This window comes from Ictidomys tridecemlineatus, chromosome Y, assembly GCF_052094955.1.
Source record: "Ictidomys tridecemlineatus isolate mIctTri1 chromosome Y, mIctTri1.hap1, whole genome shotgun sequence".
NCBI classification, from domain to species: Eukaryota; Metazoa; Chordata; class Mammalia; order Rodentia; family Sciuridae; genus Ictidomys; species Ictidomys tridecemlineatus.
The window spans coordinates 11,084,308-11,101,466 of NC_135494.1; positions in this window are offsets into that span (position 1 = coordinate 11,084,308).

The following is a 17,159-nucleotide window of genomic DNA, read 5'->3' on the forward strand; positions in this document are numbered from 1 at the left end:
TGGGGATCCATGGATCCATCCTCCTGCAGTCCTTCCTAAACCCTCTGTTATTATGGCCCTTCCTGCACCCTCTGTTATTATGGCCTTATGTCCTCACTCCATGGGTGCATCCTCCCCCAACAGGAGGAGTCCATGGAGGAGGGATAACTTAACCCTTATGGCAAGGGCAGAAGACGGTCGGTCAGAGCTGTTACTTATACTTTTATATAAGAAAGAGAGATCTATGGGAATGTAAATTTAATAAATAAGCCTGAGAGAAAGGTGGAACATCCTTTTAAATGTTGGCAGCACGGTCTTCCATCTACAGATGATGATAGTGGACCTGTATGGGCTTAGATGCCAAAATATTAATCTGTTCTTTAATAAATTGTACCAGCCTTTTTATAATGCAGGGTCCTATGGACACCATTAAAAGTAAACCCAACAAAGGGCCTAATAGGGTAGACATCCATTAAGCCCAGTTCAGAGGGGATTTTCAAATAGTTCCCTTCATCTCTTTTTCTAGATCTTCTTGAAGCTGCTTAATTTTAGTGCTGTACTATGCCTGATTTATTGGCATAAAAGCAGCATCGTTCCCCTAGGGCCAAGCAAATACCTCTCTGGTTAGCTGTCAGCAAATCTAAGCCTCACCTATTTTGAAGGACCACTTCTTCCAGGGAGTCTATTTGGTTTTGTAAATCTTTAATGGTTTCTGATAGAGTTTGTACATCATCTGTAAGTTGTTGAGACAGGCGACGGTAAGAGTGTATAGCCCTGCCTAAGCCAGCTGTATCTGTGTCCACAGCAGCTGTTATTCCAAGGCTGGCAAGGAGTGGTAAGGCCTGTATTGCCTGACTGTATCTTTTGACTAAGGTGTCTAGGCTAGGAATAGATAGAGGTTCTTCTCCTGGGACAATAGTTATATCAGGGAGTAATAAGGCAAGAACACAGCCACCAGTCCAATTTGCTGGAAGCCTGGGAAATGCCGAGTTTGCTCCACACATAAAAACTGTGCCACTGGGGGGACAAGGCGATGGGGTGGGTGAGGAATAATTTTTTGTACTTTTGAGCAATTTCCAAAAGAAGTATCTTCAACATCAATATCATAGGTATTATTCAGCGTCACGCCTAAAAGATATGATGTAAAAGTGCTTATAGGCTGTACTTTAAAAGGAAATTCGGTTTGGCATGTATTATCATTGTCTATGATAGAATTAATAGGAACTGCCATAGGCATGAATGCCCCTGTTGTCATGCAGAGCCAGAAATCACCAGCAAGGTTGGGGTTGGAATTATTAAGAAAGGAGAAAGTAGTTTCCCAAATATCTAATGTATTGGTATCTAAATCTGGGAGCTGGGATTTAGGCAGCATTAAGGAATGATATATAAGCTCAAGGATTTGGGGTTTAAAAAGTTTGATTATTTGAAGATGCTTGACAGAATCAGTGGGTCTTCCACCATCAGAGACCTTTGTAGGGGCCTTAATGGGCCAGCAGGAAGATTTACCAATAGTGCCTTGGCATCCAGCTGACTGTAGCTTGGTGTATTTGTCTTCTCCTTTCCAGTCAAAGAGAATGGGGTATAATGAATAGTGGTCCCCCCTGCTACATGAGTTTTAGTTAGGGTGGCTTCAAAAAATTGTTCTCCCTGTTTGTTAACACAAGTTGAGGCTGACAAATAACAAGAGACATGCATCACCTGGGTATGCATGCAAGTTGCAGAACAATTTTGGAGAGCTTTACTTGTACTGGGGGGAATAATCTTTGGCTTGATAATACATACCACCCATTTAGGCTGATGAACTCCTCCGAGTTTATGGTCAATCTCGGCATGAAGATAAGCCACCTTAGTCACGCAGTCAGCAGTCTGGGTCCAACTAGTGGGAGCCTGAGTCCAAGATCTTTTCTTGCATTCACAGGGGGGACCAAAAAGGTACTCCATGATGTTGGAAGGTGGAGAGCCAAGGCCTCCATGTAAAAACCTGTTCAACAGAAGTGCCTTAAGCAGAATCCTCACACAGATTGTTGGCTGCACCTGAAATAGAGGAAAATTTGTCCTCTGGGGGAGGGTATCTGTCCCTGGGTTGATGTAAGTCATTAACCAGTTTAACCAGGCATTCTGGTAAACATCTTGGGGCTGCTTTCTGTTGGTCCAAAACACAAGCTGAGCCTCATCTCCAGCTGAGGACAGTATCTGGGCCTTTCCATTTATTTGTAAGGGGATTGCACCACATAACAGGTGGGCAAACAGAATTGGACAAGGGATGCCAGTTTCTCTCTGCAGCCGAATGGCCTTCACTGTCTAGGGTAAGAAAATTAAGGGCAAATAATGCATGGTTAAGGTGATCCCTGGGTGTGGTAAATACAAGGGTGAAAGCCTTAAGGCAGGTCAGCCAAGTCTTTAAGATAAGGTGGGCACATTCCACAATGCCTTGGCCCTGAAGGTTGTATGGAATTCCAGTAGTATGACACATTTGTAAGGTAGCACAAAACTGTTTAAACTTGGCACTGGTATATTCAGGACCATTATCTGTTTTAATATGTATTAGTTTACCCATTACTGAAAAGGCTGAAACAAGATGAGAAAGGACATCTTTGGTAGCCTCTCCGGAATGTGGTGAGGCAAAAATAAAGCCACTGAAGTTATCTATAGAAACGTGTATATATTTGTTTGTTTTTTTTTAATTCAGGAAAATGAGTAACATCCATTTGCCAAACCTGATTGGGCAGTAATCCTCGGAGGTTAATGCCCAAGTATTGAATGGGGAGGGAGACAGCGCAAGCAGGACATGCTTTTACTATTTCTCATGCCTGTTGCCTCGTAATTTTATAAAGTAATTGAGGGCTCTGGGAATTTAAATGGTGAATATTGTGTAACTCCGTGGCCTTTTGAAGGGAGGCAACAAAAATTAGAAAGATGGAACGAGTTACCACATCAGCTTGGGCATTACGTTGTGTTAGAGGGCTGGGAAGATAAGAGTATGCCCTAATATGTCCTAAAATAATGGGTGTTTTCAAAATTATAAGAGGTTATGAGGGGCAAGGGGCAGGAAAAACAAAGGGAGAGAATTGAACAACAGCAGAGGAGGTAGAGAGGGAAGATGGGAGGGGAGGGGAGGGGAGGGGGGAGAGTAGGGGATAGGAAAGGTAGCAGAATACAACAGTCACTAATATAACATTATGTAAAAATGTGAGTATGTAACAGATGTGATTCTGCAATCTGTATCCGGGGTAAAAATGGGAGTTCAAAACCCAATTGAGTCAAATGTATGAAAGATAATATATCATGAGCTCTGTAAAGTTTTAAAAAATCAGTAAAAAAAAAATTAGAGACCGTGGAAAGCCAAAAAAAAGGAAGGTGTTTTCTGGCCTGAATTAGCTGCTGAAGCTGGTTAAACAGAAAGGCCACATTGGAAAAAGCCTTAATGGCGGGTGAAATCTCCAGCAGGGGCACAGAATGAGCAATGTAGGCACTGTCTATATAAATATTAACAGGTTAATCAAAAAATGTTATAAAAACTTGTGTTATGGTAAACAATTCCACAAGCTGTGCTGACTGATAGACAGTATTAAAGGTGGTAGGCTGGTTATTGACAACAAATACCACACAGCCATTACTGGAACTGTCTGTAAAGACAGTAAGGGCTTGAAGAATGGGAGCCTTTTGAGTAATTTTGGGAAAAATAAATGGATGTAATTGGGCAAAACGTAAAAGGGGGTCATTGGGGAGGTGGTTATTAATTGTTCCCAAAAAGCCTGATAGGGCAATACCTTATTCATCCCCTGTCAGTAGTAAAAAATGGGTTTGGTCCTTAGTATATGAAATTAAAATATTATCAGGGTCTTTGCCAAAATGTTGTTGAGAAAGCAAGCGACCTTTGATAATAATAGAAGCTACCTGAGCAGAAAAAACAGTAATAACCTTGGAGGATGTGGTTGGTAAATGGACCCAAAGCATGGGCAGCCTTTATTTTGAAAATGTGGACCCTGCTGCCAAAATATTCCTGTGGGTGTATAAGGAGTGTGTAAAATAACCAGAACCTGAGGAAGGTTATAAGAAATTTGTGTAACAAACTGTTGGGCAATGGCTTCTGTGACTTGGTTTAATGCCTGTTGTTCCTCGGGAGTAAGCTTTTGAGGGGAGGAGGGGTGGGAATCACCTCTCAAAATATCATTAACGGGCAAAAGTACACAAGTGGGTAATTTTAAATATGGTCTTAGCCATTGAATATCCCCCAGTAATTTTTGAAAATCATTAAGGGTGTGAAGATGGTCCACACATAGTTGTATTTTAGGAATTTGAATCTAATTATCTTGAAGTTTAAGGCCCAAATAGATATAAGAGTCCTGTATTTGAACCTTATCAGGAGCTATCTGTAGTCCCAAGGTAGTGAGGGTTTTGTAAAGGTCCAAGTAACAATTATTAAGTTAATGGGTATTAGGTGAAGCAATTAACAAATCATCCATATAATGTAAAATATAAATTTGTGCCCATTGCTCTCTCACAGGGTCTACTGCTTGAGCGACGTATTTTTGGCAAAGACTAGGGCTGTTGGCCATACCTTGGGGAAGAACCTTCCAATGAAATCTCTGCATAGGGCCCTGTGATGGAGACTAAAGGCAAAATAGGGTCTATTGTCAGGATGTAAAGGAATAGTATAAAAGCAATCTTTTAAGTTAATAACCATTTACAATAGGTTCTGGGAATAGCCACTGGTGTGAGAATGCCTGGCTGTAGTGCTCCCATTGGGCACATAACTTTATTAATGGCACACAAATCTTGTAAAAGGTGCCATTTGCCAGATTTTTTCTTGATAACAAAAATAGGAGTATTCCATGGTGAGGTTGAGGGCTCTAAATGGCCGGCTGCCAGCTGTTCCTGCACTAACATGGAGGCAGCCTTTAATTTTTCTTGGGTAAGGGGCCACAGATCCACCCACACAGGAGTCTGAGTCTCTCAAATAATGTTATCTGCATGGGTTACAGGAGGGTCAGGGACCGACACTAAAAATCCAAATACCCAAGTCCATATTTGTTTTTTGTATGGGTTGTATAGGCTCAACCAGTCCTTGTCTCAGTCTCCCAAGGCCTGTACCAGGGACAAAATTCATACAAAGCATTTTATGAGTCACTATAGAATTGGGACTGGCAAGAATAACTTCCATTTGACTCAAAATATCTCGGCCCCATAGGTTAACAGGGAGGTCAGGAACAACAAAAGGAGTGACAGTTCCCTTATTACCCTCTTTATCAGTCGAGCTAAGAGCCCTAGAGGTAACCAGAGGATTTTTTGACTGTCCTATTTCTTAAAAGTCAGTCAAGGATGGGGTGAGGGGCCAACCTGATGGGCAGTATTTTTGGAAATAATTGTGCTATCAGCTCCTGTATCTAGGATTTCTTGGAATTTCTTTTCTTCAATACATAGGGTAAGGGTGGGTCTATTGTGAGAAATGGGCTGAACCCAATACACATTAGAGGAGCCCAAGGAAGCAGTCCCCCTGCGATAGGGTTTAGATGGTGAAAGTGCCTGCTAAATCTAAGGGAAGAAGTATTAATTGTGCAAGTATTGTTCCTGCTGAGATGGCCGCAACTCCATTAATAGCTGTGGCCAGTATTTTTATTTATCCAGTGAAATCATTATCAATAATGCCAGGAAAGACCTGAACACCTTGTAAGGTAGTAGAGGCTCTTTCAAGAATAAGGGCACACATATGAGATTGAGGGGGACCCATAATTCTAGTGGGTATTATTTGGGGCCCTTGCATCAAGTCTGATATTGTATCAGTGGTGGCACAGAGGTCCAATCCTGCACTGCCTGTGGTGGCTCGTTGGAGAGAGGCAATCATGGAGAAGGATTTTGAGGTAGGTTGGGAGTTTGGGAGGAAAAAAACCTTATTGCCCCTGGGTTTGTCCTGGGGGAGGTCGGGGGCCCAGAGAAGCGGAAAGAAATAGGCTGTCCAAGGGCATTTGTCTTAGATATACACTCATTGGTCCAGTGATGACCTTTACCACATCTAGGGCAAAGGGTGGCTGGGGGCAGTTTAGCCCCGTTTGGGGAGACACTATCCCTAGGGTTTGTTTGCCTGTTGGACACTCGCGTGCAAAATGGCCAGGTTGTTTACAAGTAAAGCAAATACATGAGCCAGGATTGCAAAAGGCCTTGGTAAAGGCAGCACCTGTGGCAAGACTCATGGCATGGGCTGCACCCACCCCAGCACAGAGTCTAATAGAGTCAGAAAGTTCCCCGTTATCCTTATGTGGTCGAAGAACATCCTGACATGCTGGTTTGGCATTTTCAAAGGCAAGACTTTTACAAAGGTGGTTTTGCTTTTGCTTGGTCCAAGTAAGCGTTCCGCAGCGAGGTTGAGCCAGGCAACAAAGTCACTATAAGGCTCCCCAGGCCCTTGTCGAATTTTTGCCAGGGAAGTGGTAGCCGAGCCCATTTGAGGGAGACATCTCCAAGCATGTAAGCCAGCCATCTGAATCTGCGCCAAAAGTCCAGCAGGGAAACACGCCTGTTTAAGGTTAGTGTCAAAAGGCGCATTTCCCACTAGCTTAACATAAATCCAGGATTTAGAGGAGGCCTTAGTTAAATTTTTTTGAGCAGTTTCCCGACAGTGTTCTTTGACATCTGCATTACATAACAGGAAGTCTCCGCCACTGAGGGTAGCTCGGGCTAAAAAATTTCCAATTATTAGGAGTAAGCCATTGTGCACTGTGGCTTTCTAATAAAGCCAATGTGTAAGGTGCAGTGGGGCCATAGTGAGCACAAGCCTTTTTAAGTTTTTCAAGAAAACTAAAGGGCATGCCGAGGAGCAACAAGAGGGATGAGAGGTCATTTGCATAGCCTCTTCCCCAATTCTGAAAAGTTTTAAAGTACGATTGTCAAAGGGTGAACTTTTAAGAATTTCATTAATTATGTTCCAGTAAGAAAAGGTGGGAACAGGTACATTTTCTGTGCCAAAGAATTCATAATAATCTTTTAAACAGTCTCCTACTCTAAGCGATGTTTTACCATCAATGGTCCCTTTAAGGAGAAACCAGGGACACAATTCTCTTATGTATGAAAAGAATAATTTTAAGTCCTTTTTCTTAACATGCAGCCCCCATGTCTTGAGGGCCTCTTTGAGGCCTGACAAAAACAAATCATGTGAGGAGACTGCTTGTTCGATGGTGGGTCACTCACCATGCATCGTCCCCACTCTCCTTCTGGATCAGTCTCTTGGTTGTTTCTGCCAAGACAATCGCGAACTCTGCTTGGCCAAGTCTCCCCAGAGAATGGTGTTCCCCCTCAGTCAAATGCTCAAGCCCCACATTGGGTGCCAAATGTCTCAACTGGCAGGACACATCAATGACAGCAGCTAACCTAGGTGGGGAGGAATGAAGGGACAAGAGACATGAGGGATGACAGCAAGACAGGAGTTCTGATCAAGCTGCAAATTTTTATTGTTCACAGAGGGGTATTTATATGCTGGGGATGGGGAAGCTCTCTTATTGGCAGTTGCTGGATGTCGTCACAAGGTGAGATAACTGCAGGATGTTTCAGGAAGACAGATGGCCGCAGGATGTCTCAGGGAGATAGATGGCTGCAGGATGTCTCCCAGGCAGAATGTCTCTCAGGGGGCTGTTTCTTGTAAGTGTCAGGCTATTCTTTGAAGGAGAACTTCCTTCTAGCCTCTGACAAATCATGGCTTCTATAGGAGGTAAGTTTTGCTTTTGGGTCAGGAATATTTAGTCTTGATATGAACTAAAAATTGTGGGCATACCACGAAGAATTTTTGTAAGATTCTTTTTCAAAATTAAAAAAAAATTGAGGATATATCTCAGGAATAATAATTCTTTCAGTTTAACCATCACTACTACACTCATACACACACACACACACACACACACACACACACACACATACAGTTTAACCACCAATACTACACTCATATAAACACACACACACACAGTACTTGTGAGAATTTGAAAATATTTTTTGGCATTGAATAGCTGTATAAATCTCATCTATTACAAAAGGCAGAATTAGTTATATAATATCAGTAATCCTTTAGCCTTCTCTGTGTACAGAAATTTAGAAATGCAAATTTTCTTCTACTCTAGCCAAAAGCGTTTAATGTTTGATGGTATTCTCAGAGTACCCCGTACTAAAGAAGAAAAATTTAAATCACAACTCTGCATTAGGCTACAGAAAAACAGCAAAATAATTTTTTTTTAAATGTTTAGACTCTAGTTTCTGGGTTACTGATGATCTGATGACCTAGAATCTTCTCTCCAATGTTACCCATCTCATTTGATTACAGTATGATATCTAAAATGGAAATGGATCTGTGCCCAGAATCCTGTGAGAAACAGTGTTCACTTTTGTACACTTCTGGTTTGTAGGTGGCTACTCTCTCAAAGTGCAGAGTCTCTCCTATTCTTTGGCCCTGACAGAAAGATTTTTGGTATGTTTATTCCATAACCTATGACACAGAACTGAGTTGTTCATTTTTTGTCACCTTGCTGAGGTCAGGGTATTCATAGAATCTCAAACATGGAATATAGCTGTGGTGAACATAGATATCCCTGAGAAGTCAAGAGTGAATTTTAGGATGAAGCTTGAAAAAATATATTTATTTATTAGTCAATTTATATTTTCAAAAATAATAATAATTTTGATATAGTGGTTTATGTTATTAAAATTGATTTAAGCTTTTCTTCTTAATTTTTATTATGGATACTAGAAATTTTTAAATTATACTAGTGAATTATATTGTTTTTCCCTCTGGGAAATATTACTGTCCTAGAAATTTAAAATACATTTTGTTTTCTCATAAGACCAGACAGCAGAAAAAATTAAAAAGGTAAAAAGTTGTGATGAATTTTTTTTATTCATCAAAGTATATATTTTAGGTGTGTGGGAGATCTTGCCTCTTGGTTTTATTTTCCCAATTGGGTTTCTCCCCACTGAAATTAAGTTTTCATCACATGAGAAGAACATCTCATAATTTTTAACCCTTTCCCCTCTCACTAAGGTCATTATATGGCTGTAGAGTTTAAGAGTGGGGAGGATAATGCAAATGATGAGAAGTGATAAGATGTCATTTCAAGTCCTCATAAGCCTATCCAGCTCAAGTGCATTTTTTATTGTGCTGGCTGAACATTTGTTCATTTTCTCTATTATTTATATTAAATTTTGCTGCTTTTTTACCCACTTTTTAATTTTTGTTAGTTACCACCAGATTTGTCCATGACATCATTTATTCTAGGGCCAGAAACATCTGGTCTCGTGGTCTGCACCTTGGTCTTCACACCCTTCCCTCTTATTAGGTGAGGACAACCTGCTGGAGGCCTCACTCTGTTTATCAAGGTGAGGGGAAAGTGATTTGTTTATGTCTGAGGGCAATACTGCAGGGCTTCTTTAGGCATTCCTGGTGATACTGCATGTTTCAAACTGAAGTTGTTAAAATGGAGTTGTTTAGGCCAGGCCTAAGGCCATCCTCATAATAGTGTAGTTAATTTGTCCAAAATTAAGGGGTTTTGTTGTTGTTTGGTTTTGTTTGTTTCTGTACTGTATTTGTCCTCAATTGAGTTTTTTTTCTTTTTCTTTTCTTTATTTCTTTCTTTCTTTTTCTTTTTTTTTTTTTTTTGTACCAGGTATTTAACTCAGGGGCACTGAGACACATCAATAGTCATTTTTTTTTTGTATTTATTTAGAGAGAGTCTCACTTAGTTTCTTAGTGAAACTTTGCTTTTTATTGAGGGTAGCTTTGAATTCAGGATACCCATGTATAATTTTTTTGAGCCACAGGGGTTATGGCCTGTGCCACCAAGTTTGCTTTCGAACTTTTTTTTTTGAGTTTTTAAATATGTAAGACAAGTTTATTAAAATGACATTTAGAAGCATTCCTAATATTCAGGCAAACTCCTTTGTCCTGGTGTGTCAGGAAATAAAATTGGATTTATAAATAAAAGTGATTTATGTGTGTTGATTTTATATCCTACCACTTTGCTGAATTCATTTAATAGTTCTAGTAGTTTCTTTGTAGACCCTTTTGGGTCTTCTAGGTATAGAATCATGTTGTCTGCAAATAGTGATAATTTAAGTTCTTCTTTTTTCTGTTTTTATGCCTTTAATTTCTTTTGTCTGCCTAATTGCTCTGGCCAGTGTTTTGAGAACTATATTGAATAGAAGTGGTGATATAGGGTATCCCTGTCTTGTTCCAGATTTTAGGGAGAATGCCTTCAATTTTTCTCCATTCAGAATAATGCTAGCCTGAGGCTTAGCATAGATAGCTTTTACAATGTTGAGGTAGGTTTCTGTTATCCCTAGTTTTTCTAATGTTTTGAAAATAAAGGGATGCTGTACTTTTTTAAATGCTTTTTCTGCATCTATTGAGATGATCCTCTGGATCTTATCTTTAAGTCTATTGATGTGGAGAATAACATTTATTGATTTCCATATATTGAAACATCCTTGCATTTAAGACATGAATCCTACTTGATCACGGTGCACAATTTTTTTGATGTGCCTTTGTATTCGATTCGCCAGAATTTTATTGAGGATTTTTGCATCTAGGATCATCAGAGATATTGGTCTGTAGTTTTCTTCTTTTGAGGTGTCTTTGTCTGGTTTCGGAATGAGGGTGATGTTGGCCTCATAGAATGAATTTGGTAGAGCTCCCTCTTTTTCTATTTCCTGAAATAACTTGAAAAGTATTGGTATTAATTCTTCGTTAAAGTATCTTATATTTAATAAAGGAGCAAAAAGCATGCAATGGAGAAAAGATAGCATCTTCAACAAATGGTGTTGGGAAAACTGGAAAACCATATTCAACAAAATTAAACTGAATCCCCTCCTCTCACCATGCACAAAAGTTAACTCAAAGTGGATCAAGGAGCTAGATATCAAATCAGAGACTGTGCGTCTGATAGAAAAAAAAGTTGGCTCCAAATTCCTTAATAGGACACCCACAGCACAAGAGTTAACAAACGGGACTTACTTAAACTGAAAAGTTTTTCTTCTCAGCAAGAGAAACAATCAGAGAGGTAAATAGGAAGCCTACATCCTGGGAACAAATTTTTACTTCTCACACTTCAGATAGAGCCCTAATATCAAGAGTATACAAAGAACTCAAAAAACTAAACAATAAGAAAACAAATAACCCAATCAACAAATGGGCCAAAAACCTGAACAGACATTTCTCAGAGGAGGCCATACTATCAATCAACAAGTACATGAAGAAATGCTCACCATCTCTAGCAGTCAGAGAAATGCAAATCAAAACCACCCTAAGATACCATCTCACTCCAGTAAGATTGGCAGCCATTATGAAGTCAAACAACAAGTGCTGGAGAGGATGTGGGGAAAAGTGTACTCTTGTACATTGTTGGTGCTACTGCAAACTGGTGCGACCAATTTGGAAAGCAGTATGGAGATTCCTTGGAAAGCTGGGAATGGAACTGCCATTAGCCCATCTATTGCCCTTCTTGGACTATTCCCTGAAGAACTTAAAAGAGCATACTACAGTGATACTGCCACATCGATGTTCATAGCAGCACAATTCACAATTGCTAGACTGTGGAACCAACCCAGATTTCCTTCAATAGATGAAAGGATAAAAAATAACTGTGGCATTTATACATAATGGAGTATTACACAGCATGACCAAATGACGAAATTATGGAATTTGCAGGGAAATGGATGGCACTAGAGCAGATTATACTTCATGAAGCTAGCCAATCCCTAAAAAACAAATACCAAATATCTTATTTGATATAAAATAAGAACAACTAAGAACAGAGAAGGGAGTAAGAGCAGAAAGAAAAGATCAACATTAAACAGATACATTAGGTGGAAGGGCAAAGGAGAGAAAAGGGAAATTGCATGGTAATGGAGAGAGACCCTCATTGTTATACCAAATTACACATAAGAGGTTGTTAGAAGAATGGGAAAATAATCAAGGAGAGAAATGAATTACAGTAGATGGGGTAGAAAGAGAAGATGGGAGGGGAGGGGGAATAGTAGAAGATAGGAAAGGTAGCAGAATACAACAGTTACTAATAGGGCATTATCTTAAAATGTGGATATGCAACCGATGTTATTCTGCAATCTGTATTTGGGGTATAATTGGGAGTTCATAACCAACTTGAATCTAATGTATGAAATATGATATGTCAAGAACTTTGTAATGTTTTGAACAACCAATAAAAAGAGGTATCTTTCAAATCACAATCATCCTGACTCAGTCTCTCCAGTCTCTAATATATTTGCCACCACACCTAGCTCTTTTATATTATTATAATAACATTTTCAAAAGCACTTCCCAGTTTTCAGAAAGTCTCTTTGACTGATTCATTTTATCCCTGTGGAAAGTTTATATGAAGTAGCCAATGTAAGACTATTCTGTAAAAATTTGTTGGAATAAACAGAGATTGGGTTTTAACCTCCTTCTGAACTACTGTTTGGTATCATAGTTCTAGAAAGTTTTGGAAAAAGAATGTAAATTCATTTGTTTAAAATCTGTAGAGATTTACATAAGCTTACTCACCTTGTGTTCCAGAGCTTGGAACTTCAGAACATAGTAAAATAAAAAAAAATGTTAAAATTGAGAAATTCAAAACACACACAAAAAAAAAAATTTCTAAGAGCTATTGGTAATTCTAGCATTATTACTAATGTCTTAAGGTTGGGGAAGAATTCAGAAAGTGCTAAAATCTCATTCAGGCTAAGAGTAGTTTACTGGATTTCTCCCTATTTCATCTAAAATACAAGCTAGAGTGAACTTCATCTGTCAGCAATAGCAGTTTGGAAAATATATGACAGATTTTTTTGTTGTTGTTGAGATAAATTGACAGCTTTGATATTTGGGTATTTCCGTGTCTTGATCACAGCTGATAAAACACTTGCAAAGGCTTTCATGGCTTCTAGATATCGCCATTTTTTTTTGTATCACTTCTCCCATATTTCCTTCTTTTTTTTGTGGTGCTAGAGATGGAACCCAGGGCCTTGTACATACAAGGCAAGCACTCTAAAAACTGAGCTACATCCTCACATCCTCAGCCCCTCTCTCACATTTCTGTTTACTATAGGTAATTATGGTAATTGGGGATTTTTTCCCAAATGTGATACATTGCTCAAGACAGGACTAATATCTAGTGTATCTAAATCTCTCTACTCACTCATGATTTTGCCATAGAGACACTTCTATGTTTTTCGTTTTCTGAAATGTATCTATAAATGGAGGGAGAGTGTCTCATTTTAATATTCTGCTTTATTTTCAAAATCATTCCCTCTTAACATTTGCCTTTTATAGTGTTGCTAAGGTTAGAACTGACTACCATGCACATTCTTCACACACACACTCTACCAGTGAACTTTTCCACTGGGTCCCAATTCTAACTTTACCTTGGATAGATTCATTCATTCACGTCTAATGTTATTTTTCATATGGTCAGTTTTACATATGCCTTTTATATAGATTTTAACAATACTATTGACATAAATATGGTTTCAGATTTGATTCATATTATGATTTGTTGGTCTGTATTATTGCAATATAGTTTCAGAATTTATATTAAATGTGTTACATAACAATAACTATATTATTTGTTTTTAATAAAGATTTTTGAGGTATTTTATATATTTTATTTCCAAGATAAATTTATGTATTTTTTGATCCCTTCTTTTCTTTTCTTTTATTTAGTACTGGGAATTAAATTAAGGGGAAATTAGCTATTGAGCCACATCCCCAGACCTATTTAGTATGATATTTAGAGATGGTGTCTCACTGAGTTTCTTAGGGCCTCACTTTTGCTGATGCTGGCTTTGAGCCTACAATACACCTGTCTCAGGTTCCCAAGGTTATGGGATTACAATTGCGTACCACCACATCCAACTCTCTTCTTATAATTAAAAAAAAAAAAACATGATAAAATTTTGATGTTAAAATATTATATTTTAAATTGAATTAATATATTTGTCTTTGTAATGATTAGTTTTATTTACACACATGGTATTTTATGTGCTTTTGTAAATTTTAATTTAGTTTGTGATAAGTTCTACGTATTTTTTAAAGCCATAATTCATGTGATGTATTTAACAGATGTAATATCAGTATAATACTTATGTGGTATTTTGTACTCTAATTAAACCAAAAATATTTCTGGGCTCTAGAAACCAATTTTCCTCAAACTTTATTATTTTTATTTTTTGAATGTACCTCCTTTTTCTTTCTAGGCCCCAGATTTTCACTGTATTGACAAGTATAGCTCTAGCCTTATACTATCATGTAACTGTATGTTGTCATGATACACACTTATGATAATTTCTACAGGTGTAAGCTGATTGGTTAGGAGTATTTGATATATATATATATATATATATATATATATATATATATATATATATGTATGTATGTATATACAGTTTTCATGAAGAAATAACAGCAATTTCTACTCCATCTTTAGTTCATGAGATTTTGTTTTGAGTCCTCATAAATACTCTGTATTCTTTTGATTGTTATTGTTTCTTACTGGAAATTTAAATCAGAGGCACAGTGGCTGGGTCACACATTGTTTCTTAGGGCCTTGCTAAGTTTCTGAGGCTGGTTTTGAACTCAAGATTATCTTGCCTTAGCCTCCCAATTAAATGAAATTAGAGGTGTGTTCCATGTAACCTGGTTCTATTTTATTTTTATATTGAAATATATATTACTTCTAAAAATAATTTATTCTTGATATAAAGAAAGCATAGAATACCATTTTTCCACACAAATAACACCTTTTTTGAAAAGATGTCATTTTTTTTAAACACATCATTAGTGCCAGATGTATACTTTATTGTTGTCTAAATGGCAAGTTGTTTATTATTATTATTAAGCTATGTATTGGTTACAAAAGTTTATCTGTTCATATTAATATAAAGTTTATATTCTTTTATATAACTTTATAGCATACATGAGTGGGTATCAAAATGACCTGTTGGAGATTGAGAGGGGAGAAGAGCGTTCATGGGGTTAGATATTGTGGTAGAGTATATTGTTATATAAAATACACGTCTAAAGAAGTGACTTTGTGTAAATATACTTTGTATAAAACCAGAGAAATTAAAAATTGTACTCTATATGTATAATAAGAATTATAATGCATTCTGCTGTCATATATAATTTAAAAATAATTAAAAATTAAAAATAAATGATGACATTATATTCTAACTGGAAATAAATACTATTCCTTTTAAAAATTGAAAAAAAAGGATTGTTGGTCAGTGATAAACTTTATAAACTATAAAATGTACCCTTAACATTTGGTAATACATAAACCTATGTGTAGGTATTTGTAGTGTTGTCACCAAAATTAAAAAAGATATTACTGTATAGTTAATGTCTTGCAATGTATACTCATAATTATATGAGCTGCGTTTCATAAATAAACATATATATACTACCATTATATATAATTAATAAATGATTACTACATCTCACATTAACCACATTTATTTCAAATTAATTTGTCTTTTGAAAACACCAATATATAACACTCTTTGGATATATATATATATATATATATATATATATATATATATATATATATATATATATTTGGAGATATATATATTTGAATATATATATATATATACATATATATATTTATATATGGATAAAAACATATATATGGATAAATATATACTTGGTATGTCTTCAAATATGTCACTTTTATATATTATGATCTTTTCTTTACTCTCCTTTACATAGAATTTTTTTCAAATTATTGCGATCAATGAATTCTAGACACTTCAGTTTAACAGTGCATTCTGTAGATTTTCTTTTTAACCTCAGCTAAAATGCATCATACATTTTATAAGCTTATTTTTATGTAAATGACTTCAAAAAACCTGCATATATAATTTTCTTACCTGACCTTATTCTGTACTATTGATATCTGAGTGAAGGGGATCTCAAAATGATTCATGGAAAAAGCAGAACAGGGATGGGTCAAAATGTAAGATTGGTGGATGCTGAGTATGTAGTAGTGAGTATTCATGAAAAAGTATTGGTGGAATAGATAGGGGCAGGAAAAAAAAGTGCTGTGAAGAAAAGAGGGAAAGAATGACCAGATCAAGGGTTCAGATTTAAAATGTCTAATTGTGGATCAATGGTAGCATGAGATAAGTGGTAGTTTTTTAGAGGCAGAAATAAGGTAGAAGCGAAAGAAGAAGGTAACAGTCTTCAAGAAAAAGAGTCAATTAATGGGTTATGTTTTGATTTTTTCCCATCTTGGAGTGGAATTTATAATTCACAGAGTATGTTTCAGTAGGTAGTATAAAACCATTTCCAAGTAGCTTTACAAATTTGTGTGGCCACAATCGACATTTTACAATTGAAGTAACATAAAATCTTTATACATTTTCATCTGTTTTTTTTTAAATCAATTAATTAATTAATTTATGTATTTATTCATTCCATTTTTGCATCCACATTTGCTTTAGTGTTATTGTATATACACTCCTGGTGAGTATAAAATGTTTATATATATATATAGATATATATATTAGATTCCACTTTTCACATCGAGTAGTGTCTGCTAATAGGGCTGATTATAAAATGTCATAGAAAGGGCCATTCAAGCAATCAAAAGCAGAAATTGATGTAATGTTTAGAGAATATGTTTACATGTCCATTAATCAAAGTATTATCAGTTTTTCTGAATATTTTCTGTATCCAATATTTTTCTATGTGTATATGAAAGTGAATACTACAAATTCAAACATTTTTAAACTGACATAAAGAATTTTAATATTTAAATGTACAATGATGGTGGAGAGTTTTTGTTTTATTTACTATTTAATCTTAAATTTTTCTCTCTGTAAGTTATATGCAAATATTCAAAGTTATTCAGTGTTGAACTTCAAGTGGTATCTTCTCATTTCTCTTTCCTGGAGTGTCTCTTAAAATATAAATATTTTATAAAAGTTAAAATGCAGAAAGGAAAGCTTATAAAAATTTGAAAAAATATTTTAGAATTTTGGTGAATAATAAGCACAATATATCTTAATATTCAATAATTGAAGACACATGCATCAAAATAATTCTTTGGAATTTTTGAACAAAAATATATTTTTGATATTTTCCTCAAATCTGAGTGTCTTACTAAAAGAGTCAGTGCTGTAACAGTTTTATATTTTAAAACAAAAGG